The sequence below is a fragment of the Dromiciops gliroides genome, chromosome 2, assembly GCF_019393635.1.
Source record: "Dromiciops gliroides isolate mDroGli1 chromosome 2, mDroGli1.pri, whole genome shotgun sequence".
Classification (NCBI taxonomy): Eukaryota; Metazoa; Chordata; class Mammalia; order Microbiotheria; family Microbiotheriidae; genus Dromiciops; species Dromiciops gliroides.
Genome location: NC_057862.1, coordinates 306,988,695 through 307,013,248, shown reverse-complemented (window position 1 = coordinate 307,013,248; position 24,554 = coordinate 306,988,695). Strand labels below are relative to the sequence as shown.

General features: G+C 40.9%; 1 long non-coding RNA gene across 1 annotated transcript in view; it reads right to left on the bottom strand.

Annotated features, from left to right (window-relative positions):
* LOC122738442 overlaps positions 1 to 24,162 on the bottom strand; it is a 41,316-nt gene extending 17,154 nt beyond the window's left edge. Inside the window, exons 1-4 of the long non-coding RNA XR_006354643.1 lie at positions 24,028 to 24,162; positions 23,011 to 23,245; positions 21,970 to 22,011; positions 6,799 to 6,891 (exon numbers count right to left, since the gene is read on the bottom strand). This is a non-coding gene — a long non-coding RNA (uncharacterized LOC122738442). The remainder of the gene's footprint in view (positions 1 to 6,798; positions 6,892 to 21,969; positions 22,012 to 23,010; positions 23,246 to 24,027) is intronic.
* Between the last annotated feature and the right edge of the window lie 392 nt (positions 24,163 to 24,554).

The window sequence follows — 24,554 nt, the reverse complement described above, 5'->3', positions numbered from 1 at the left end:
CTGAAAGATCACACATGTAGATCTCTGGTGGAAAGGCAGAATTCACCAGAGGGAAGGAGAGATCACTAGCATATTGATGGAGTCCAAGGGAGCCTTTTATGTTTTGTATTATTTGAGGGGTAAAATAAATACTGTCCTGTATCAAGTATTGTTAGCTTGAGTCTTGCACAGTAGCTGAAATCTTTTCATCTACATTCATAGAGACCTAATCACAAGCTACAGGCCTAAGTTTTTAAGAGAAGCTCTGAGTGAAGGGGGCGGGGCGGGGCGGGGGGGGGGGGGGGGGGGGAAGGGGGGGCAACCAACCAAATGGAACTTAAATAGGAATTGTGGGCAGAGTTAAGGAATCTAAGTCAGATTATAGACAAAATTATTTTAAACTGATTTTTGGCAGTGTCAATATTAAAATTAAGATGTTAAATTTGAATGAGGCCACACAATTCTGTGAAACATTCCATTTTTTTTTTTAAGGAAAAGTGGCCCCACAACATACAGAATAAGATTAAAATGTAATTGGGAATGGCAGAGGAAAGGCAGTGAGCTCTCAAACTCATGACACAATCGCTCCAAAAAACATCCAAATAATGCCATAGGGCAATGCCTGGAGCAGCAAAACCCACAGAAGAATGTGTTGAAATCATCTTCTAACCAAGAATAGCTTGGAAGGTCAGAAGGAGGGAGCTGCTGTGCTGATACAGGAGTGGAGCCCAACCCCACAGTCACCCGGACAAAGATTCAGTCCCAGGAAGGCCTCACCAGAGAAGACTCTCAGAGCCTCTGAATCAGCTGAAGCACCAGTGTTGTCTGGAACTAAGCTCACAGTCTGGTGAGAGGGCTGAGCCCTTGGCAGGGGGGAGACTAGAGGGGTCCATGCTGGTGCTGAGGCAGAACTTGGGTTTTTCACCCCTGCTGAGAACCAGGAGGTAGGCTTGAGTAGCAGTGGCCCAGGTCGGGGAGAGGCACAGGCTCATCAAGAGCTGACAACCACAACACACAAAGCTGGTTGATTAGCAAGTTGGTCTGGGGTCATCTATGGACAGGTCAGTGAAGAACCTGATCCTCCTTAAATCATACCACCTGGGACTTCTGAAGCTTGGGATACTGCAGCCTGGAAACAGTGCCCCACTTTAAGGAGCTAAAAGCAAAGTAAAAGAAAGGCAATATGAGCAGACAGAGAAAGGTGAGGACCATAGAAAGTTTCTTTAGTGACAAGGAAGATCAAGGTACAACCTCAGAGGAAGATGTCAACATCAGGGCCCCTATATCTAAAGCTTCCAAGAAAAATATGAATTGGTCTGAGGCCATAGAAGCGCTTGAAAAGGACTTTGAAGATAAAGTTAGAAAGGTAGAGGAAAAAATGGAAAGAGAAATGAGGGTGATGCAGGAAAAACATGAGAAAAAAGTCAACAGCTTGAAAAGCCAAATGGAAAAGCTCTCTGATGAAAATAATTGCCTAAGAATTAGGACTGAACAAATAGAAGCCAGTGACTTTATGAGAAACCAAGACAAAATAAAGCAAATCCAAATGAATAAAAAAATAGAGGGCAATGTGAAATATCTTCTTGGAAAAACTGCTGACCTGGAAAATAGGTCCAGGAGAGATAATTTGAAAATTATTGGTCTACCTGAAAACCATGATCAAGGAAAAAGCTTAGACATCATTTTCCAAGATATTCTCAGGGAAAATTGCCCTGAAATTCCAGAAGCAGAAGGTAAAATAGAAATTGAAAGAATCCACCAATCATCTCCTGAAAGAGATCCCAAAAGGAAAACTCCTAGGAATATTATAGCCAAATTACAGAGCTCTCAGGTCAAGGAGAAAATATCGCAAGCTGCCAAAAAGAAAGAATTCAAGTACTGTGGAGCCCCAGTCAGGATAGCACAAGATCTAGCAGCTTCTACATTAAAGGACCATAGGGCATGGCATATGATATTCCAGAGGGCAAAAGAATTGGAATTACAATCAAGAATCACCTACCCAGAAAAACTGATCTTTCAGAGGAAAAAATGGGACTTTAGTGAAAAAGAGGACTTTCAGATATTTGTGATGAAAAGACCTGAAATGAATGGCAAATCTGACTTTCAAATACAAAACCCTAGAGAACCATAAAAAATTGAAGTTGGGGGACATACCTGGGGTCATGCAGTGGGTGACTGTCTTGTGTCTGAGGCCGGGTTTTGGCTGGGATCCCCCTGGGTCCAGAGTGGATGCTTGGTCCACTGTGTCACCTAGCTGCCCCATGATGACATCTTTAGGGTTAAGCTGAGGAGTGAGGGGAATGCACTGGGGAAGGGGGAAGGTCAGAGGTGAAATCCTACATGAAAGAAACAGGAAAAGGCTTATGGAGTGGGGGAAGAAATGGGGGAGGAACAGGGCAGTAAATGAATCTTACACTCATTAGAAAAGGCTCAAAGACCTTAAACTCATCAGAGTTACCTCAAGGAGGAACTAAAACACACACACACACACACACACACACACACACACACACACACACACCCCAACTGGGTGGAGTAATCTATTTAATCTGGGCAGTAAATGAGCCTAACACTCATCAGAATTGGCTCAAAGACCTCAATCTCATTAGAATTGGCTCAAGGAGGGAATAACATACACACTCAATTGGGTAGAGTAATCTCTCTAACCCTGCAGGAAAATAGAAAGGGAAGGGGATCAAGAGAGAGGGGCAAAAGAAAGAAGGGCAGATTGGGGGACAGACAGAAGCAAATCCCTTTTGAAGAGGGACAGAATGAAAGAAGATTGATAATAGAATAAATATCATGGGGAAGGGAATAGGATAGAAGGGAAACAGTTAAAATCAGTAATCATGAAAAAAAGAAAAGGGGGAAAATTTGTACAAAAAATATTTATAGCAACTCTTTGTGGTGGCTAAGAATTGAGAATCAAGGGAATGTCTATCAAATGAGGAATGACAGAAGAAGCTGTGGTATATGATTGTGGTGGAATGGTCTTGTGCCATAGGAAATGACAAACAGGATGATCCCAGAAAAACCTGGAAAGACTCATGAACTAATGTATAGTGAAGTGAGCAGAGCTGGGAGGACATTATGCATAGTGATAGCAGTACTGTTCAATGAGCAATTGTGAATGACTTAAGTACTCTCAGCAATGCAATGATCCAAGACAATCCCAAGGGACTAATGAGGAAGCTTACTATCCACCCCCATAGAAAGAATTGATGAAAAGAGCACTTGTGGATTATACATATATAACCTGGTTGCTGTCTTGTGGAGGGGAGAGGAAAGGGAGGGAGGGAGAAAAATTTGGAACTCTAGATCTTATGAAAATGAATGTTGAAAACTATCCTTACATGTAACTGGAAAAAATAAAATAAATGTTTATTTAAAAAAATGTAATTGGGGGGCAGCTAGGTGGCACAGTGGATGGAGCACCAGCCCTGGATTCAGGAGTACCTGAGTTCAAATCCGGCCCTGTGCCCATGGGCAAGTCACTTAACCCCCATTGCCCTACAAAAAAAAACAAAAGAAAAGAAAAATGTAATTGGGAAATACTTTTAAAAATAAAAATAGGGGGCAACTAGGTGGCACAGTGGATAAAGCACCAGCCCTGGATTCAGGAGGACCTGAGTTCAAATTCGGCCTCAGACACTTGACATTTCCTAGCTGTGTGACCCTGGGCAAATCCTCATTGTCCCACCCAAAATAAATTTTAAAAATAAAAGAAACAAAGAGTTTAAAAATATAATAGAACATAGATAATGTTAATATGTAGTTTTCTCTTCTTTTCCACTGAATAGCCTTCCCCCCCCCTCCAATTACATGTAAAGTTAGTTTTCAACATTCTTTTTTTGTAAGATTTTGACTTCCAAATTTTTCTCCTTCCCCTTACCCCAAGACAGCAAGCAATCTGATACAGGTTATACAGTACAAAACAATCAATATGTAGTTTTCTTTTTTTTTTTCAATATGTAGTTTTCTAAGTCAATGTGTGACCCTCTTTAGTTTCTATTTGAGTTTAGCACCACTGCCCCAACCAATTCTCTAAGACATTAATTACTCAGAAAGTGCTGACCTGCACTGATAGACATTTTTTTTTTCATCCAGGTATTCCCTATACCAGTGAAATCACAGGTGGAATCCCTGTCCACATATTAAATGTTCGAGTGAACGTACCCATGTGATGCTTCTCATATATAACATTCCATTTCCTGCCTCCATACCTTTGCGGTCTATTTACCTTTGTATAATGTAGTCTAAGGCAGCTGAGTGGCCCAGTGGATAGAGTCCTGGGCCTGGAGTCTGGAAAAATCAGAGTTCAAATCCAGCCTCAGACACTTACTTGCTGTGTCACCCTGGGCAAGTCACTTAAACTACCTCAGTGTCACCCTGGGCAAGTCACTGCCTGCCTCAGTTTATTCATCTGTAAAATAGGGATAATCATTGCACCTGCCTCCCAGGGTTGCTGTGAAGATCAAATGAGATAATATTGATGATATCTGTAAAGTGTTTAGCATAGTATGTACCATGTAGCAGAAGCTATTAAACATAAATTTTTATTCCCTTTTCCTTCTCCCTACCCTTATTTATGATGCTTGAAATGCTCTCCCTCCTTATATTTGTGACTTGAAATCCCTAGTTTCCCTTCAAGGCTTAACTCCTTGACCAGGTCACTTCCTGCTCTAAATCTCTGATCCTATAATTCTATAAAATGTGGCTAAGAAAGGAAACAACTAGATGGCATAGTAGAGGGCTAGGCTTGGGCTCAGAAAGACCTGTGTTCAAATACTGTCTCAGACACAAGTCACTTATCTTTCTAAGCCTTGGTTTCATCATTTTTTAAATGGGGGAGCTAGACTCAGTGGCCTCTCAGGTGCCTTCCACTGTGATCCTAAATGCAATCTACTGTATGAAGCCTTTCCTGATCTCCCCACTTGTTACTGCTCTCTCCACTCTGAAATTACTTTGTATATAATTTCTATACATTTTGTGTTTACTTTTCTGTATAAATGTTATGTACCCCCTATTCTCAGCCAGGCCTAGCTTAGGCAAGCCTAGTGATGAGGAGGAGGAGGAGGGTGTCGATAGCTAGCATTTATAAAGTGCTTTATGATTTCCAAACGCTTTACATGTTTACTTATTTGATCCTTTCAACAACCCTGTGAGGTGGGTACAATTATTTATCCCCATTTTACTGGGGAACAGAATAGATGAAGAAATCTAGGCACAGAGAAATTAATTGTCTTGCCCAGGGTCACCAGCTAGATGGTGTTTGAGACAGATTTCAAACTCAAGTCCAGCATGAGATCCAATGTATCATCTAGCCCATCTAACAATCCAGTCTTAGGATCAGTATGCTAAAACACACACGGACCATAAAATTAAATAAACATAAAGTAACTAAGAATAAGATGAAAAGGATACAATTTAATTTTTAAAAATACCCTGCTCCCCTCTACCTCTTTTCACCAGGGAAATAATCCTGGGTCAGAAAGATATTCTAGCTTTTCAATGACAATTCAGCCAAAGCTCAGGAACACTAATTCCCTTTAGGCTGAGCTCATTTTCTTATACTTTTGGGTTCCTTATGTCCCCACCCTAGAACCTCAGGGAAAATTACTTACAGCTTAGGTTTATTTTTTTTAATAAAAGTATTTTATTATTTTCCAGTTATATGTAAGGACAGTTTTTAATATTTGTTTTCATAGGATTTTTAGTTCCAAATTTTTCTCCCACCCTCCCTTCCCTCCCTCCTCCCCAAGATGGAAAGCAATCTGACATAGGTTATATATGTACAATCACATTAAACATATTTCTGCATTAGTTATATTGTGAAAGAAGAATCAGAGCACAAGGGAAAAACCTCAAAAAAGAAGTGGGGAAAAACCAGTTCTCTTTGTGGTGGCAAAGAACTGGAAATCAAGGGAATGCCCTTCAAATGGGGAATAGTTAAACAAGTTGTGGTATATGAATATAATGGAATACTATTGTGCTGTAAGAAACAATGAGCAGGCTGACTTCAGAGAAACCTGGAAGGACTTACATGAACTGATGCTGACTGAGAGGAACAGAACCAGAACATTGTAGACAGTTACAGCAACATTGTGTGATGAACAACTGTGACAGACTTGGCTCTTCTCAGCAGTGCAATGATCCAAAACAATTTCAAAGAACTCATGATAGAAAATGTTCTCAACATCCAGAAAAAAGAACTGTGAATTATGAATGCAGATTGAACCATACTATTTCTACAACTTAGTTTTAGACGATGTCTAAGATCTCCCTGTTTTGAGTAGAAAGGGACTCAATGTACAATATAAATCAAGAATATGACAGCTATTTATTTCCTCTACACACAAAAGGAGAAACACCAAGGACTAAATATCAAGGACTCACAAATTTAAATTGGCCAGAAACCCCACAAAACTTAAACAAAGAAGCAATAACTTAGAACTACGTATTATTATGCTCTCCCAGGAGGCTAACTTAAGCAGTAGAATATGAAACAATTTGTGGGACTGACGATCTCACATTTCACATTTCACCTCAGTTCTGCACCACCCCAAGAACTCTTTCCAGGTACCTATCTTCTAGCAAGCCAGACCAGCAGTTTGACTCATTCTCCTGCTGGTGGTTATCCCCTGAGGTACAGAAAGCCAGTCAACTCCAAGTAAGGGAGAACTCAGGGGGTTTGACCTCTGGAACATGTCTCCAAAGCCAGAATTGTCCATCTCAATATCACTATCTGCTCACCAATGCTCAGGAAATAACACAAAGCAGAAAAGGTAGACAGGGGCCCAAGGCCCAGGTTCAACTCACCTAGCAGAATTCCTGTTCTAGATGCCAATATGCTGCCAGGGTGGGAAAAAGGGTGCTGTCCTCCCACTCTTCACAAGAAGCTACTTGCCATACCTACCAAAGAAAGAAGGGAAGAGCAAGACACGGAAACTATGTCTTTTTTTAGGTGACCCGGCACTCCCCCTCCCTTGCCACTATTACAGAAGAAGTCGAGAAGTAGGAACAAACCAGGGTTTGCTACAACAAACCAGGGTTTGCTACATCAAACCAAAGGGACACATATTTTCCAGGAAGTGGCCAGGATATTGGCTCAGTACTCTATAGGGTATACTTTAGCCAGAGAAGATCAGAGGAACCAGCTGTTTATACTCAATTAAGTTTATATCAAACTCTTAGAATAGCATTAGAAGTGGAAGGGTTACAATCAAGTGAATTTTTTTTTTAAAGTGTGAACACCAACTACTTTTTTGTTGGCAGCCCGGGAAGGATAGATTGCCTGTCCCTTTTCCTTTCTTTCTTCTTCCTCAGATTGGCAGGAAGTAGAGACCTACAAATTGTCAGCCCATGGTTGATCTGGGGTTTTGAGGTAACCTCTTGTGATGAAATAATAGGATTTAGGAGATACTCAAAGACCCACCTGGAGATTAATCTAGACTGATTGAATCAAGTGAGAGTGATTGACTGCTGATTAGCCTACTTAAAATTAACTGGATCGTAATCACACCTGGCTAGCCCTTAAGAAGGTGTTGTTCTCAGAAGTTCGACTGTGAACTCAATGATGCCAACCAATCAGCTTGAAGCAGTGTGTAAGGACCACCTCTGTTACAGACCTATAAAAAGCTTCCACAAACAGCTTGCTAGAGGGTTCCTGATTAAAGCAGGCTCGTGGAGGAGGACTTCAGGAAGAACCCAACCAGGCTGGAACTCTAGGCTAGACTGGTGCTGAAGCTTCTGATTTAAGGCGACCACAATTTAGATTTTAAACATCACACTCTTTAGTGAAAAGAGGGAAAAAGCAAAGTTCTCAAGTGGCACCTGGCAGTTCAAACTTCAGGGAATGCCAATCACTCCCAGTAGTATTTGAGCTGTCCCAGCTTCTTCACCCTCCAATATTCTCATTAACAACCTGCCAACTTAGCCCACTTGGGGAGAGTAATGGGGAGAGAGTATCTCAGACCAAGGCACATCCTTCTAACCCCCTGTAACCCTGTTCTTCCACATTGACTGGCAAGATAGATTCTCTCCCTCGTTTTTTTTTTCAGAATTCTTAATTCTAAGCTAAAACATCGCTGTTTCTGTGATTTCTGGGTAAACATTTCTTCCGTTGCTATAGGGACTTCCAGCATCTTTAGTCTCCTTGGTGACCTTCACTGACTGGCAATCTGGGTGAAACATTATATATCAATGATGGATGGGAATAGATAGATGTCATATTTATCATCTGTACAGATGACACAAAGGATGGAGGGATAACTAACATGTTGGATGACAAAGATCTAAAAAGGCAAGAATGCTAGACCAAGTCAAATGAAAAGATACTTAATTAATAAGGATAATATTAAATTCTACGCTTTAGTTTAAAAATCAAAACAAACTGGCATTACAGAATTGGCATCAGTTCTTATGAAAAAAAAGATCTAGAAATTTTAGTGAACTGCAAATTCAATATTAGTCAACAATGTGACATGGAAGCCTGGCATTCTATCCACTGTACTACACAGTTACCCTAACAACACTACATTTTAGAGAAGACTAAAGCATTCTGGGAAATTGTGTCTATCAACTATCTTCATAATCCTGAGATATTCCACTTCAGTTAAGTACAAAGACAGTAATCAATTCAAGGTCATTCTGTTGTTTGTTCTTTGTTCCCAAAGAGGACCACTGGAGGGAGGAGTGTACAAGGTCACCAACCTCACTCTCTTCTCCAGAGCCATCTGGGTCCAGTGGCAAGCAAGATACATATCAATATGACTGGAGATGGGCCTGGATGTTTTAAGGCAATTGGGGTTAAGCGACTTGCCCAGGGTCACACAGCTAGTAAGGTCTGAGGTGAAATTTGAATTCAGATCCTCCCAACTTCAGGGTCAGTGCTCTATCCACTTCACCACTTAGCTGCTCCTGCAAGGGCATTCAGTAACTATACAGTGGCACAGGAAGGGAGCAGGCCAACAGCAGACACAGATCCTGAGGGTCAAAATAGCCTTTCTTCAATTCTTCCTCTTATTAATAGAAATCAGCAAAACAGCATAATCTATAGTCTTTTATAGATTCTGTTCCTCCTCTGAGCTATGCTTTCAAATCCAACTCTACAGCTAGGACTTGTAGGCATTTATACCTCCTGAGTTGAAAGTACAAGTAACACTAGAGGAAAGAACACTGGATTTGTTATCAGAGGACCTGGGCTTGAAGCCCATTTCTCCTACTAACTACCTGTGTGACCCAGAGTAAATCACAAGCTCTCAGGCTGTGTCTTTATCTGTAAAATAAAGGAATTAGACTAGATGACATCTAAAGTCTCTTCCAGCTCTAAATATATGATCCTATTATTATTATTTACCTACTAGTGATGTGGGCTGGAATTAAGGGTCAAACTGATTGTGAGTCGTCCCAAAAGAAGTACAAGACTCAGTGACTCAGTTTCCCAAGTTTTATTGCAATACTGTGGGTGACCACAGGGAGAGAACCAGAATAGTAGAAAGGTATCTCTCAAATAGTGAAAGAAAAGACAGTTATATTTATAGTATAGATAAATTATCAGTCTCATTATAATAATCTCCACCTTTGGGAGGTACAGGGGAGGGCTTATCCTAAATTGGAGATCCTGGAGTCCTAAGCCAACCCCTGAGGCGGGTACCTTTTTCCGTGGAGGTGTGTTTTGGGGGTTTACATGTCATAAGGTGAATCTGGGGACAAATTTGACTTTTTCTGTGCATGTCTCTTTCTGGTTCCCATGCTTAGTTTCAAAACATCTTCAGGGGCAGTTAGGTGGCGCAGTAGATAGAGCACCGGCCCTGGATTCAGGAGGACCTGAGTTCAAATCCGGCCTCAGACACTTAACACTTACTAGCTGTGTGACCCTGGGCAAGTCACTTAACCCCAATTGCCTCACCAAAAAAAAAAAACAAACAACTTCATTTATCATTTACTGTAGTCTACATTTCTATAGGCTGTCATTTTATCATTGTTATATGACCTGCCCCTTTTATGTTCCCATTATGGGTACTGATTACTGTGGGTAGGAGAACTTAGCATCCTGACTTGTAAGTCCATTAACTGGGGTCTGAATCCCTTTTAGAGCTAATATCTGAATTAGAGCTTGGGCCTTAGGTTTTTCTATTAACCCTGTAACGATTGGAATGACGCCACCTGCTGGAGACTTACTGTAGAAGAGTTCCGCCCATGAAGTGAAGGTCTTTGAGGGCAAGACCAGGAGTCTTTTCTTTGGCGTCAGGAAGTGATGCGGGCTAGTGGGAGGAGGAAGGAAGAGACTGGCGCTCAGTCTCGCTCTTTTTTTCCTCTGGACTCGGGTGGAGAGCGGAGCTAGAAATGTGCTCTCCCTTTAATAGATAGGAATCTAGGCCTTTCTCTCTCTTTACCAAATTCTTATTCTCCTTAATAAATGCTTAAAAGTCTAACTCTTGCTAAAGCTTATAATTTATTGGCGACCACTCATTAGATATTTTAGACAGTTTAGCTAGAATTTTAGCCCTTAACAACCCCTTTTTGCCTCCTACATCACTAGCATATCCAAATGGTATAGGGTGAGCTTGGGAGGAGGGAGGAGGGGAATGTGTTTGAGCTAATTGTGGGTTTTGGTTTAGTTTTGGGTTTTTGCATATACTTAGAAGAGGCACATATCAAAGTTCACAGAGTAACCTTTGGTAAGGATCCTCCTCTTAGACAGGTCTCCCTTCTTCCTTCCCTGCCATAGCCCACTGAATGCCTGAGTCTTAGGCCATTCTCCTCCCATCAACTACCTTTACTCTCTGTCAGCCTCTTGGATGAGCTTCTCAATCTCAAAACCACTAGGAAACTTTTTTTGGGGGGGGGGCGGGGCAATGAGGGTTAAGTGACTTGTCCAGGGTCACACAGCTAATAAGTGTTAAGTGTCTGAGGCCAGACCTGAACTCAGGTTCTTCTGAATCCAGGGCCAGTGCTTTTATCCACTGCACCACCTAGCTGCCCCCACTAGGAAACTTTTTAAAAATTAATTACTATTGATATTGCTATCAGTTTGGGGTAAGCATATATTTAATTTATCAATATTATACCAGCAAAGGATTGACTACGTGTTTCCCTAACTTCTCATGGACTCAGGCCATATGGTAGAGAAAGCAGGCAGAGAGCTTCAGCATGAGAGCAGGAGAAAAGCCCCAAAGACCCATGCTGTCTCCCAGAGAGACAGGATGTGGTTTCAAGGAGACCCAAGAGAGGGAAGGGGGTTAGAGGGAGGGATGGGGGGGAGGGGGGGAGGGAGGGAGGGAGACAGGGAGAGAGGGAGAGAGAGAGAGAGGGGAGGAGAAGAGAGAGACCATGTGGTCTCTCAGAAAAGCCCAGAAGATGCCCCAGAAGCCCTAGAAGACAAAGAGAAGCCCCAGAAGATCTTGAAGACCTAGAAGACCTCTGGAGGCATCTTCCAAGGGTTTTTATTGTCTTTTGATAGAGGCAGGTCATTATACATTGATCAAAGCTAATTGATCAGCATCATTCAATGAACTCTAGGGATAAGTGCAAAAGACTCTCACTGAAGTTGCTCAAGGCAAAGTCCATTATCTAGATGTGGTTTAACCCTATCAGTCCTTCACCCACTTAGACAAAAATAAATTCTATCTCCATTCCTTTTGTTCCCTTGGGTTTGTCCCAAATGAGATTTGATGAAGTTTCTCAAAGAGAAGTAGACTTTCTGGAGTGGGGGTGGGGGTGGGGGTGGGGGAAGGACTGAGAAAGTGATATCTGGGTCCCCCCAAGAAATCCATGATTAATAATCATTTTCTCACAAAACTATAATAGAGCTGCCTCTTAAAGGAAAGTAGAGAGAGAAGGATGCTTCAAAGAATCATATAATGTGTGATGAAGAAAGAACATCCTTTCATAGATCACAGACTCATAATTCAGGAAGAGACCTTAGAGATTATCTATGCTAAACCATCTCATTTTACAGTTAAAGAAAGCAATACCAAGTGCACTTGTCCAAACTGGAACAGCTAGTTAGCTCTAGTTCTGGCTGTGCCAATAACTGAGTGAGACCCTTGGGCAAATACTTCTTCAGGTTATAGCTTCTTCATCTACAAAATGAAGGCGTTAGACTAGATCAATGAAGACATTATAAGGAGTTCATGCATATAACAAGCATTATAATTTTGATCTTTAATTAGCTCCAATAAAATATTAGCACAAATAATAGTGTTTTTTCACATGTTGTAGATGCTATTGATACAGATAAAAAGAGAAATCCATTTAAAAGCATTACTAAATTCATAGTAGGTGTTTGCTAGTATGCTTTTTCTCAATCAATAGTTAACTTCATTTGTGGGTCAGGATGAGGAATTAATGTATGAAACTTTTATATTAAAAAGGGTCTTGGGGCAGCTAGGTGGCGCAGTGGATAGAGCACCAGCCCTGGAGTCAGAAGTACCTGAGTTCAAATCCGGCCTCAGACACTTAACACTTACTAGCTGTGTGACCCTGGGCAAGTCACTTAACCCCAATTGCCTCACTATTAAAAAAAAAAAAAAGGGTCTTCTTCAAAAATCTGAGAAACACTGCACTAGATGATTTAAAGAATACAATTCTTTGTTTCTATGTTTCTAGAACCCAGATTTCCAGATTCTCATTCAAGACTACCTTACCTTTTATTAATTGCAATTTAATATGTCACCATGAAGAAGAATTCCGATTTTTGTCTAACATGAATCACTGAATAGGAGATATCTAGGCAATGAATCTACCTAGGGTCAGGTCCTTGGCTTGTCCTATAGCCCACCATATCTTGACTATGAATAGAAATCTATAACCATTTAACTGACTACTTCTTTCTCTGTGCACTAAAACCACTTTATAGTCAGGGTGCAAACATCTTGACTAATCAAAATTCCATCTTTCTTTGGTTTGTTACTCACTTTTCAGTTTTATTCTTCATTTCTCTTTTCCTCTATAGAGGAATGTCTGGTGTATTACCAGGCATCTGCTCACTAAATTCAGTAAAATGAAACCTGCTAATTGTCACAGGCCCTCGGGGAGAGAGATATCAACCTGATGTCATGTTTTACATGCTTCACTGGGGGGATCTCTGTTGGACCAGACTTGAATAGTGCAACATAGAGCACTGCCCTCCAGTGCTTGAAGATGACAGTGTTTTAAACATATTAAAAGCAGAAGCAAAAGGAGGAAAGCTGGGACTCCTCAGATCTGCATAAAATTTCCAAGAAGAATGAAAAGAACACATTCAAGCAATATGCCACATTCAAAACATTTTTTGCTCCTGGTAATTACCATAATAATGGCAGATAGTTTGTAGGAAATACCTCTTTGGGGAGACTGGACTTTTTTGTAAAAAGAGCTCATTGTTAATTTTAATAGATTATGTTTTTTAATACTGTAATTATAATTTACTTCACAGGTTGAACTGCCTTCACTGTTTTGCTCAGGCTTACATTGTATGAAAAGCTAGTTAAGAAAAGTATTTTCTTATATTTATTATTAACAACATAGAGATAGATAGATACATATATACATACATACACACATAGACACATAATGGTACAATTAATGTAGCAAGCATGTAGCAAGAGGAGTTAGGTCCAAGTCCTTCCCCTTTCATATATGGAACTCCCAAGGCATATGTGCAAGAGGGTAGCTACCTGACCATACAGAGCACAGATGATAGTCATAAACAAGGAGTGATACTCTGTGAAACTAGATGCATTAGAAGGGCCAATTGGGACACTAAACTTTACAAAGACCTGGAGGAAGGCCTGTGCTAAAGATTGCTGTGCCCATGCTATTCCTCTCTGGGAAAGAAGCAGCCTAACTCAGGCAGGGACACTGAATCAATAGTAGAGACCTGAAAAGGAGAGAAAGATAAATATAGCAGGGAACCACAAAACCAAGAACTAAAGGTGAGGACAAAAGCAAGTATCCAAAAGGCACAAACACTCCACTTAGAGGCAAAAAAATTAGACCTTCCCCCTCACTGGTACTTGGAGTCCAGGAGAGAAGGATAATTTCTAGCAATCTCAAGTAACAAAGGAAAGGATAACATAATTGAAAGGATTTTGTGTGTGTGTGTATCCCTGTTGGAAGGGGTGAGTTTTCTTGACTGTTCATAGGTTCAGGAAAAAAAAGTCCTTTCTATTCTTTATTGTACAATCTCTTCTATTTAACTATATTGTTAGTATGAAGGCTTGCAGGGAAGTTTAGGGCTCTTTTGGGAAAGGAAGAATGACAAACACTGAAATTCCAAGTATTCTCTAGGAGCCAAAGAGATTTTATATCACAGTTTTTATATCAGGAGGGCCACTCTGACACTAGGATCACATTAATAATGGTGCTACACTATTGCAAATCATAGGATCATAGATTTAGAGCTGGAAGGCAGCTTAACGGTCATCTAGTCCAACCTTATCATTTTACAAATGAGGAACTTGAGGTCCAGAGAAGTTGTGGTTTGCCCAAGGCCACATAGGTAATAAGTGAATGGCAGACCATGACACCAAATAAAATTCTTTCCATTTCAAGGCATGTGAAATGGCCTAAGGCAAGTCCAGCCTTGGTTATAAGAAATTCTAACATAAAGTTCTTCTTTTGGATTTGGACAATTTTACTTGTGAAAACAAAGAGAAACATGGACAATTCTGAGAAAGGATAGAAAAAATACTAATTGAAGGCAAAGATGAATAGGGTGTCTTATTACCCAACAGCTAATTTGCATATTCCTAGAGTGAAGATTTTGAGATGAATTGCTGGGAAACTAAAAACTTGAACTTGAATCAGCTGAAAATCTTGAATAAGTGTGGGACCCTTCTATATTTTCTATTTGTAGCGTATCTGACAGAAATAAGGTTTTTAGTTTCTCACTCTAAGAAAGAGGCGAGCCATTTCCCAAAGGGAAACCAAAGCAGAATGAGAATAGAAGCAGAGAACACATAAGACAAGAAAGGAGACCCAAGAAGCAAAGCAAAGACCAAGAATGCTCCCTGCTACTCAAAGTGATAAGCAGAGTCCACCTGAAAGTGAGAATGCTCTCCATTGCTTAAAGGGAGCTGAGCATTGCCAAGTCCAGCTGAGCAGATGGCTCAAAGAAAAATAATCAGACTGAGAACTGAGAGAAGAGCCTAGAGTGTGGGCTGTTCCTCAGTTTAGCAGACTGGAGGAAAAGAGGCTTGGTAGCTAAACTGATTGGAGTAAAAGCATTCCTATTGGGAGCTGATTGGAAGAAAAGTATTACAGCTGAGAATGGATTAGAGGGGAGGGAAAGAATCCTCTCTTACTGAATAGAGTTGACTGGAAAAATGGAGAGGCTTTTTGGCCTGGTCTTTTACCTAGGTATGAGGAGAGAAAAACCACTCAAGGGACAACAAAGAGAACTGACATGAATAGCTCTGCGGAACCAATGTTTAAGAAAACTGCTTTTGCCTAACGTGAATAATATTGTCTTAGAACTTAACCAAGGAATAATTTGAAGGGAGCAACAAGCAGGGAAGGGGACCTGCCCAACAAAGGACTTTGGTGCATTCTGTTCTCTATGAGACCAAGGACATCAAGTCCAGTTGTGAATTGCCCATGGCATATGGCCTTCCCGACTCATGTATCTTTTTTGGTAGGTTTCTATAACTTTATGCCAACTCTTTCCCATGAACACCTTGTATTTTAGTGGGAGAATGTGGTCCTGGTTTATGTGTGGACTTTTATAAGGATTCTAGGTTTACATTCTATGTAGTAAATGTTTCATGATTGAGAGTTAATTGGGGGGGGGGGCAGCGGCTAGGTGGTGCAGTGGATAAAGCACCAACCCTGGATTCAGGAGGACCTGAGTTCAAATCCAACCTCAGACACATGATACTTACCAGCTGTGCGACCCTGGGCAAGTCACTTACCCCTCATTGCCCTGCAATGAATTAATGGTGTCATCTGGGTTGATTTATTTAAGTGGGAACCATACTGATGTGGGATGGGATTTGGGGTCAAATTGATTGTGAGTCATCCCAAAAGAAGTACAAGACTCGGTGACTCAGTTTCCCAAGTTTTATTGCAATACTGTGAGTGACCACAGGGAGAGAACCAGAATAGTGGAAAGGTATCTCTCAAATAGTGAAAGAAAAGACAGTTATATTTATAGTATGGATAAATTGATTATCAGTCTCATATAATATTCTCCACCTTGGGGTCATACAGGGGAGGGCTTATCCTAATTTGGAGTTCCTGGGGTCCTAAGCCAACCCCCGAGGCAGGTACCTTTTTCTGTGGAGGTGTGTTTTGGGAGTTTACATGTCATAAGGTGAATCTGGGGACAAATTTGGCCTTTTCTGCACGTCTCTTTCTGATTCCCATGGCTAGTTTGAAATATTTCCATTTTTCATTAGGATTTCTATACCCTTGTCATTTCCTTTATTGTTATATGACCTGACCCTTTATGGTCCCGTTATGGGTACCGATCACTGTGGGTACGAGAACTTAGCATAATATCCATTAACTGGGGTCTGACTCCCTTTTAGAGCTAATATCTGAATTAAAGCTTGGGTCTTAGGTTTTTCTATTAACTCCTTTTTGCCTCCTACATCAATACTGGTAGGAGCTCTGAAAACTACAGCTGTGAATAGCAGATACAAAATTCATTCTCCCATATCTCTGTTATACCTTAAACATGGAAGTGAGTTTGCAGTGTGGCTTACATCCCTTTGGAAAACACCAAGGGAGAAAATCCACCCTCTTCTCCCAAGAAATTCCTACCAACCTGAATGTAACCTGGAGTGAGCAAGCCAATCCAGAAAGAAAAATAAAACCAGATATAATGCTAAAGAGAGAGGGTGCCTGGTCACACCCACATTATACTAATCCTAATCCAAATTATTTCTATCAATATCTATGATATAAATACATAAAGTATATATTAGCATCATGTATTAAAAAAGGTTGTAAAGACAATAACCCTACCCAAATAAATCTTCTATTTTAAAACAGTACTATACTTTAAAACAATTGAACAACCATCTAGCCTAATAGTAGACATTTATTTACCTGCCTGAATCAGATGATCTTTCAAGGTCTGTGAGATTTTCTACATAATTACCCACAAAAACTTTGCACCTGTCTTTCTAAAACATTCCATTGTAATTGTAATGATATCAATAGTAAGCCATAGTATAGTGTGAAGAATTGTGTTTATTGTCTAGTGGTTGTTAGAATTCATATTTATTTGTTGCCTGATTGTGTTGGTATGCTTCATTATTTTCCACCTTTCTTTGCCTTACTTCCTTCAAATCTTTGAGGCCATATTAATTTGCACAGCATTCAATGCAATTTAATTCAAACATTTATGAGCCTAATATGTGCAAAACACACTGCTATGCACAGGAGATACAAAGGCAAAAATGAAACAGTCTACCCCAAAAAGATTGTACATTCTACTATTCTACGAGAAGGAATACAACTTGTATACAGATGAGTAAATGCAAAGTATTTTCAGGAAGAGAACACTCTAACCATCTGGGGGCAAGGACAGGTTTCTTGTAATATGTGGTACCCAAGCTGAGTCAAGCCTTAAAAGAAACTAAAGATTCTACCAGAGAGGTGAGAAGGGAATGTATTCCAGACATAACCCTGCACTGGAAGCTGGCCCTGAGCCATGGTAACCATAGAGATTCTGAAAGCCTTCTCAGGATTTGATTGGCTAGTGGTCATGAATTGTGTAAATGTTTCTAGGATTGTTTGTGGTGAGTTCCAGGAAACAGCAGCCTGAAGAATGTTAAGGGCTGAATTTGTCTTTTTGGGTTGCCATATTTTCCAGAAACACTGGACCCAGACCATGCAGGAAGCCATGAAAGTGTCAAGGTCAATGCTCCCCCTAAGCTGACGTAATTTGTTGCTGCGTCCGGAGCTAGACTCCCTGTGTGTCCTTGGGAGACAAGACAGGCACCAGCTAGTCTATGCCAAGATGGGATAATGCCTGTGCAGCTGGGGTCTTTTGCAGATAAGCGTATCCTCCTGTCTTCATAGTCTAGCAGTTCCCAAGGGAAAAGAATGAGGTTTTTGCCATCACCTTGCTCCTCCCTGGGAGGTCTTGTCCTTGTTCCCACCTTTGCTGCACTGTTCCCCCCCTCATGTCACACCCCTTCCCTTTGTCCTGCTATCATAAAAATGTAAACTTCTGTAAAAGCAGGGAACTCTTTCAGTTCCACATGTATGTTCACTTCTCTTATAATAAACCTAGTTTTCAAATAGGTCTCCTGGTATTGTGATTGCCTTTTGACAAGAAGAAGGAGGAAGCCAAAGCTCAAGGGTGGATGGTTAAGTGGTCACCTCCATCTTGAGACCAATTCGCACAAGATTTGTACTTCTCTCTTTTCTTCAAAGACTCTGAAAGTGGGGCTTATTGCTAGCTAGCACAGCAACAACTACTCATTTAACAATATAGGTGAGGCTTGTGGCAATGACTGTGACCAGTGAGCACTGAGCCAAGTGGACCAAACAGACCTTTGCTGCTCTAAAAATCAATTATACTTCTCATGGTTCTGAACCAGGGAGAAAGAAGCTGCCCTTAGTCATGACATTTCCAGCAAATTTTTGCTTTAGTTCTTCCCTATAAGCAGAAGGGATTAAGCAGACAAGTCCTGATCACTATGGCAAATGGCAACATATTATCAGTGTACACCCCTAGTGATTCCCCTTTCTTAACCCTGTAACTTCTTTCCATTCCTCTGCTATTTTTTCATATAAAATATAATAGCCCCTAACATCTGTTTGTGTATTATGCAGGTGAGAGAAAGTGGGAGCCACACAGTCTGGAATAATGCAGTACCTTCATCTAGCATTCCCTAAGGGAGACAGAACAGTGAGCTCTTCCAAGGAACTCTCTCTCTCTCTTTTTTTTTTTTTGGTAAAGCAATTGGGGTTAAGTGACTTGCCCACAGTCACACAGCTAGTTAAGTGTCAAGTGTCTGAGGCCGAATTTGAACTCAGGTCCTCCAGAATCCAAGGCCACTGCTGTATCCACTGTGCCACCTAGCGGCCCCCCAAGGAACTCTTAAAATCTTAAAATCACCACTCTCTAAGCTATCCTAAGGTGTTAATCAGAAGAAATAAATAAGAAGCACAGAGATTTCTAAGTTGAACCCTCATTTCTGTGTGCATCTTTAGTATATGTATGACACCAGTCCTCATAAGAATATGAAAAGCATTCTTCTGATGCAATTCCATTTAGAGCATGCACATTCCATAACTGGTTCCAGTCAACTAACCACATAATGAAGAAGCAGATTGTTGATTGGCTGGAATTGAAGGTATTAATTGGAGGCCAGGAAGGAGTCTCAGCTTTCTTTTACCTGGCAAGAGGCTGAGAGCACATGGCCCTGCTGTTGTTTCTGTCTCTGTTGTGACTATTCATTCTGGCTTCTAAGTGATTTATGGAGATGATTATGGCCTTTGTGGGCAAAGGCAAGAGAATAAGCTGCCTGAGATCTGGGAACAAAGTTCATAACAGATTTTGCAGCCAACCCAGAACAACATTTAGGCCTCAAGGGATAACCTTTGAGGACCGGTGGTAGCTGAGTTGTAGATTCATCTAAAATCTAACTGTACCATATTTGGAAAGTAATTTGGTGGTATCACTGTAAAAACTGTTAAGTTTAAGACCACTCTTTCCAGGGCCAGGGGCGTTATAGAGAGGAGGAATGTCTGTACTTCAGCACTTGCTATACCTTCAAAAGAAATATTTCTTTGTAAAAGCTAATTGATTTCAATTGGTTAAATGGGAATGGTTGGTAACAAAGAGGAAAGAAAAGGTTCTTAGAAATAATAGGATTAGGGGCAACTAGGTGGCACAGTGGATAGAGCACTGGCCCTGGATTCAGGAGGACCTGAGTTCAAATTCGGCCTCAGACACTTGACACTTACTAGCTGTGTGACCCTGGGCAAGTCACTTAACCCCAACTGCCTCACCAAAAAATAATAATAATAATAATAGGATTAGAGAAAGATACTCCCAAATCCTCAAGGGTACCCCTAGAACTCTGAGGGGAGATGTGCCAGCCCCAGGAAGGTGAGGTCAGGATATATTCACCACACATGTATACATATACATACATGTGCATATGTATACATATATATATGTATATGTGTATTATATAAAAAATATTTTGGTGAGCCTAATACCAAGGACAAAAGGAGAACAGGGGATGGAGGCTGTGCCAAAATGGGCTCTCCTTGGTTCCCTTAATCTCAGCAATAGAATCTGTTATAGACAGGGACATCACCTATATACTATATAAGCCGTGTTTAAAATGATTATATTGATTTGGGGTGGATGGTCTAAGCAAAAGCATAAAGGCATGAGATGGAATGAAAAGTCTGGGGAATTGCAAGCAAGCTAATTTGACTGAAACATAGAATGCTAAAGGGGAGTAAAATGAAGTAAGTCTGTGAAGTTAGACTGGCAGACAGATTTCGGAGAAGAAGGGTCTTTAAATGACAGTGCAGAAACATTCAGGAACATGGTAATAATGACTCAACAGAAAAAGGAGAAATTGAATTGCCTTAACAACCTTGGAGACAGCTTTAAAACCCATTCATATGCTCTTCCTAAGCCCCCTTGTGGTCAACAGCTAACTGGAAACAATCATGAATAAATGGACAGAATCATAATCTCAAGAAGTTCTTTGCCTAATTACATTTAATTTTAATAATGGGGGGGGAGCAGCTAGGTGGCGAAGTGGATAGAGCACCGGCCCTGGAGTCAGGAGTACCTGAGTTCAAATCTGGCCTCAGACATTTAACACTTACTAGCTGTGTGACCCTGGGCAAGTCATTTAACCCCAACTGCCTCACTAAAAAAAAATAATAATAATTTTAATAATAATTGTTCTTAATAGTATTCTGCCTTGGAGGAAGCAGATCTGTATTGAATGACATAAGCAAATTCATAGGAGGATGAAAAGGAAAAAGTAAAAAGCCTAAAATCATACAAATTACCTCTATTCCCTATATGTAAATTTATACCAATTTGTCCTTACCAAATCACCTACCAATATGGGTACCTTTTAATATCATTTGCAATACCAATATTAAGTTCTTTGAAGGGGAGGATCAATGTCTCTTTTTTTTTTAACTCTGAGTATCTCCCTTAGTATCAAGTATAGTAGTCTTATTCACATGTCCTGTTTTGTAGTTTCTTTCCTACTTATATTTTGGTTCCATATTTATTACTTAATCGTATGCATTTCCTTTATCTGTTTTTATGTATCATTGTTGCCTGTCTTGGAATGTAAGCCCTCAGAACAGAGATAAGCAACCTCCTTAGCCCTGCTTTCCTTTTCCCAAAATTCAATTTTATTTTTCAGTTCTCAATTTTCTCCCTTCCCCTATTAAGTAAGAAAAACAAAATCTATTACAAATATGTATCATCAACTTTGCACTGCTTTCCCAGGAGTAAGTACAGAAATAAGGAAAGGAAAGGAAAGGAAATAGAAGGCAAATAAAACTAATGACAATTGTTGTTGCTTGTCCTCCGTTTTGAAAAGGACTAATGATATTTCGTTGTGATGTTATGATTTGCTCACAAATTGGATTTGAGGCAGAGTTGCACAAAGTTGTTAGCCTCATTCTCTCTTCCATGGTCACTTAAGTCTAGTGGCAAGGCAAAAGTCCAGACAATTAGCAATGGCCCAAGATGCAGTGGATGACCTTGGTGTCTTCCACACCTGACTAAGCTCTAAGCACTTGCATAGTACCTGCTTTAGCTGCCTTCATGGTCATTGGAAAAAATTCCACTTCTACCAGGGGAAGTCTTTACATGCTTGGGGTAGTCATTCCCCTAACTTTCCTGACAGATTTGAGGCCTGTTAGTTACCCTCAATCTGGTTTAGCCTGTCTGCTCAGACAGTTTTATCTGAGTGTGGCCACTGCATAGGCTGCACCTTCTTAGAGCTACAGGTAAGAGTTGGGTGACAGGTAGACACCAAAGGTGAATGAACATACCTGAAAAGCACAGGTTGTAGTCCTCCCAAAACACTTCATACACTTCATTTCCCTAAAAGGATAGGGAAAGGTGAGAGAAAAAAAAAAGTTTTAATATTTTTGATGATGATTAGCTCCCTTCTCTTTCCCTCACCTAACCATACACTTATTTGCTCAAACTTGTCGATCTTATTTTCACAATATCTCTCCCATAATCTTGTCTCATTGGATTATTAAGTGACCAACTAACTGATCTCCTTGCCTCCAGTTTGTTCCCTCTCTAATTCATCCTCTACAAGGTACCAAATTTATAGTACTAAAATACAGTTCTGACCATGTTACCCTTTTACTCAAAAATCTTCAATGACTCAGGGGGGCAGCTAGGTGGCGCAGTGGATAGAGCACCAGCCCTGGAGTCAGGAGTACCTGAGTTCAAATATGGCCTTAGACACTTAACACTTACTAGCTGTGTGACCCTGGGCAAGTCACTTAACCCCAATTGCCTCACTAAAAAAAAAAAAAGCAAACAAAAATCTTCAATGACTCAGGATAAAATACAAACTCCTTGGTCTGGAATTTTAAAGCCCTCTACAATCTGGCTCCTATTTCATATTACTCACTTTTATATATTCTCCATTCCAGTGGTACTGGCCTTTCATGACATTTCATCTCCTGCCTGAGGAATACCTTTGTATAATTAGTCTTCCATTAGTCTACCTCCTAGAATCCCTGCCTTCCTTCAAAGCAGAGCTTAGATGTCACCTCCTACATGAAGCCTTTCCTAATTCTACCTCCACCCCCAACTCCAATATTCTCTTTCCCTATTAAAATTACTAGGTATTTACTTATTTGTGTTCATGCTGTAAGAATAAAACAGGAAGCTCTTTAAGGGGGGGACTGTTAATTTCATCTTTGAAATCCCATCACCTAGTATAGCCCTCTGCTGAGTTTGCCTTTAATAAATGATTGATGAACTGAATTAGCATGTGTACTTCTTTCCACATCAACTGTTTATGTATTTGTGCATCTGCTATATTTATATGGGTTTTTTTGTTCACTTACTTGCAATAATCCTGTCTCTATCAGATCATAAACTCTTCCAAGGAAAGAAACTACTTGGCATGACTGAAGGAATCAGGTAGTGCTGCTTTTTCTTTGAAAATGGTAGCAGGTACAGCTAGGTGGTGAAGTAGATAAAGCACCAGCCCTGGATTCAGGAGGACCTGAGTTCAAATTCAACCTCAGACACTTGACACGAACTGTGTGACCCTGGGCAAGTCACTTAACCCTCATTGCTCTACAAAAAGAAAAGGGTTACAAGGATTGTGAAGGGAAGCACGGTTCACATCTTTACTTCACGTTTCTTTTAAAATTTTGGGTATCAATCGTAGATCTGCATAACATATTTTCTTTCTTGCCAGAAAGTTTGGTACTAATCACAATCCCCCATTTTACCACAAGTGTAATCAGTTGAGCTCAAGAGGCCCCGTGTTAGCCCTGGTTTTCAGAACCTGACCAGGATTTGACAGGAAACAAGCAAATCCAGACAAGAGCAGTGAGCATGGAGTAAATAAAAATCTGTGTTGGTATCTACCCTTGAGTTAAGTAGCTTGAACTCCCTTTTACCCATACTTTTTTTTCTTTTCTTTTTTTTTTGTTTTTTGTAGAGTGAGGGTTAAATGACTTGCCCAGGGTCACACAACTAGTAAGAGTCAAGTGCCTGAGGTCGGGATTTGAACTCTGGTCCTCCTGAATCCAGGGCCAGTGCTTTATCCACTGTGCCACCTAGCTGCCCCCTATTGTACTCTTTATAGCAGTTGTCCCAGGCCTTCTCCTCTCTCATCAAATGCTTACTGGAAAAACAAAATAAGACGTTGCTCATTTTAGTTACTCAATTTTCTGTAGTAGAGAAATTGTACAAATTTCCTTAAAAGCCCTGGGAGTTTGTATTTTTACGTCTTGCAACAATTAAGGCAGACTGTAATTGGAAAGGACGACAATAGACTCGCAACATTAAGATTCTACGATAAAATGGCGGCCAGCTAAAGACGAGACAAGATAACGCCCAGCTTACTGCACCTGCGTGACCCCGGCGCACACGCGCCCCAAGCTTCTCCTGTGGCAGCACGCTTCCCAAACAGCCATGCGCCCAGGACAGCCAACGAAATGCAGCATCAAGCTTTTACCGTCCTCCCCCACCCTTCTCTCTTCCGCCTCTTCCTGTGCACATGCGCCACTGGCGGTAACGCCGTTGCCGGCTACGCAGGCGTAATGGCACCCTCCTCCCACGTACCTGACGCAAGGCGACTGTAAGAGGTTCGCATTTTATCCAGTGTGACCTTGAGTCTTGACGGCCAACGAGGACCCGGGCTGTCTAAAGCAGTGCCTACATAATTGAATCAATTTTGCAAGCTCTCTCCCGGGCCCGAAGCCCTGATATATCAAAAAAATTAGTTCCCGCTTTCTCCCAATAAAACCAGCCCCCGAATACCTGGGCAGTATAAACTCGAGGAGCCGCAGCATGAAGCTTTATGTTCAGGCTCCCACGTGGACTCCTCCGGGAGAGAGCGGTCTTGTGGGACGCAGTGACCCAACCCCCGCCCCCA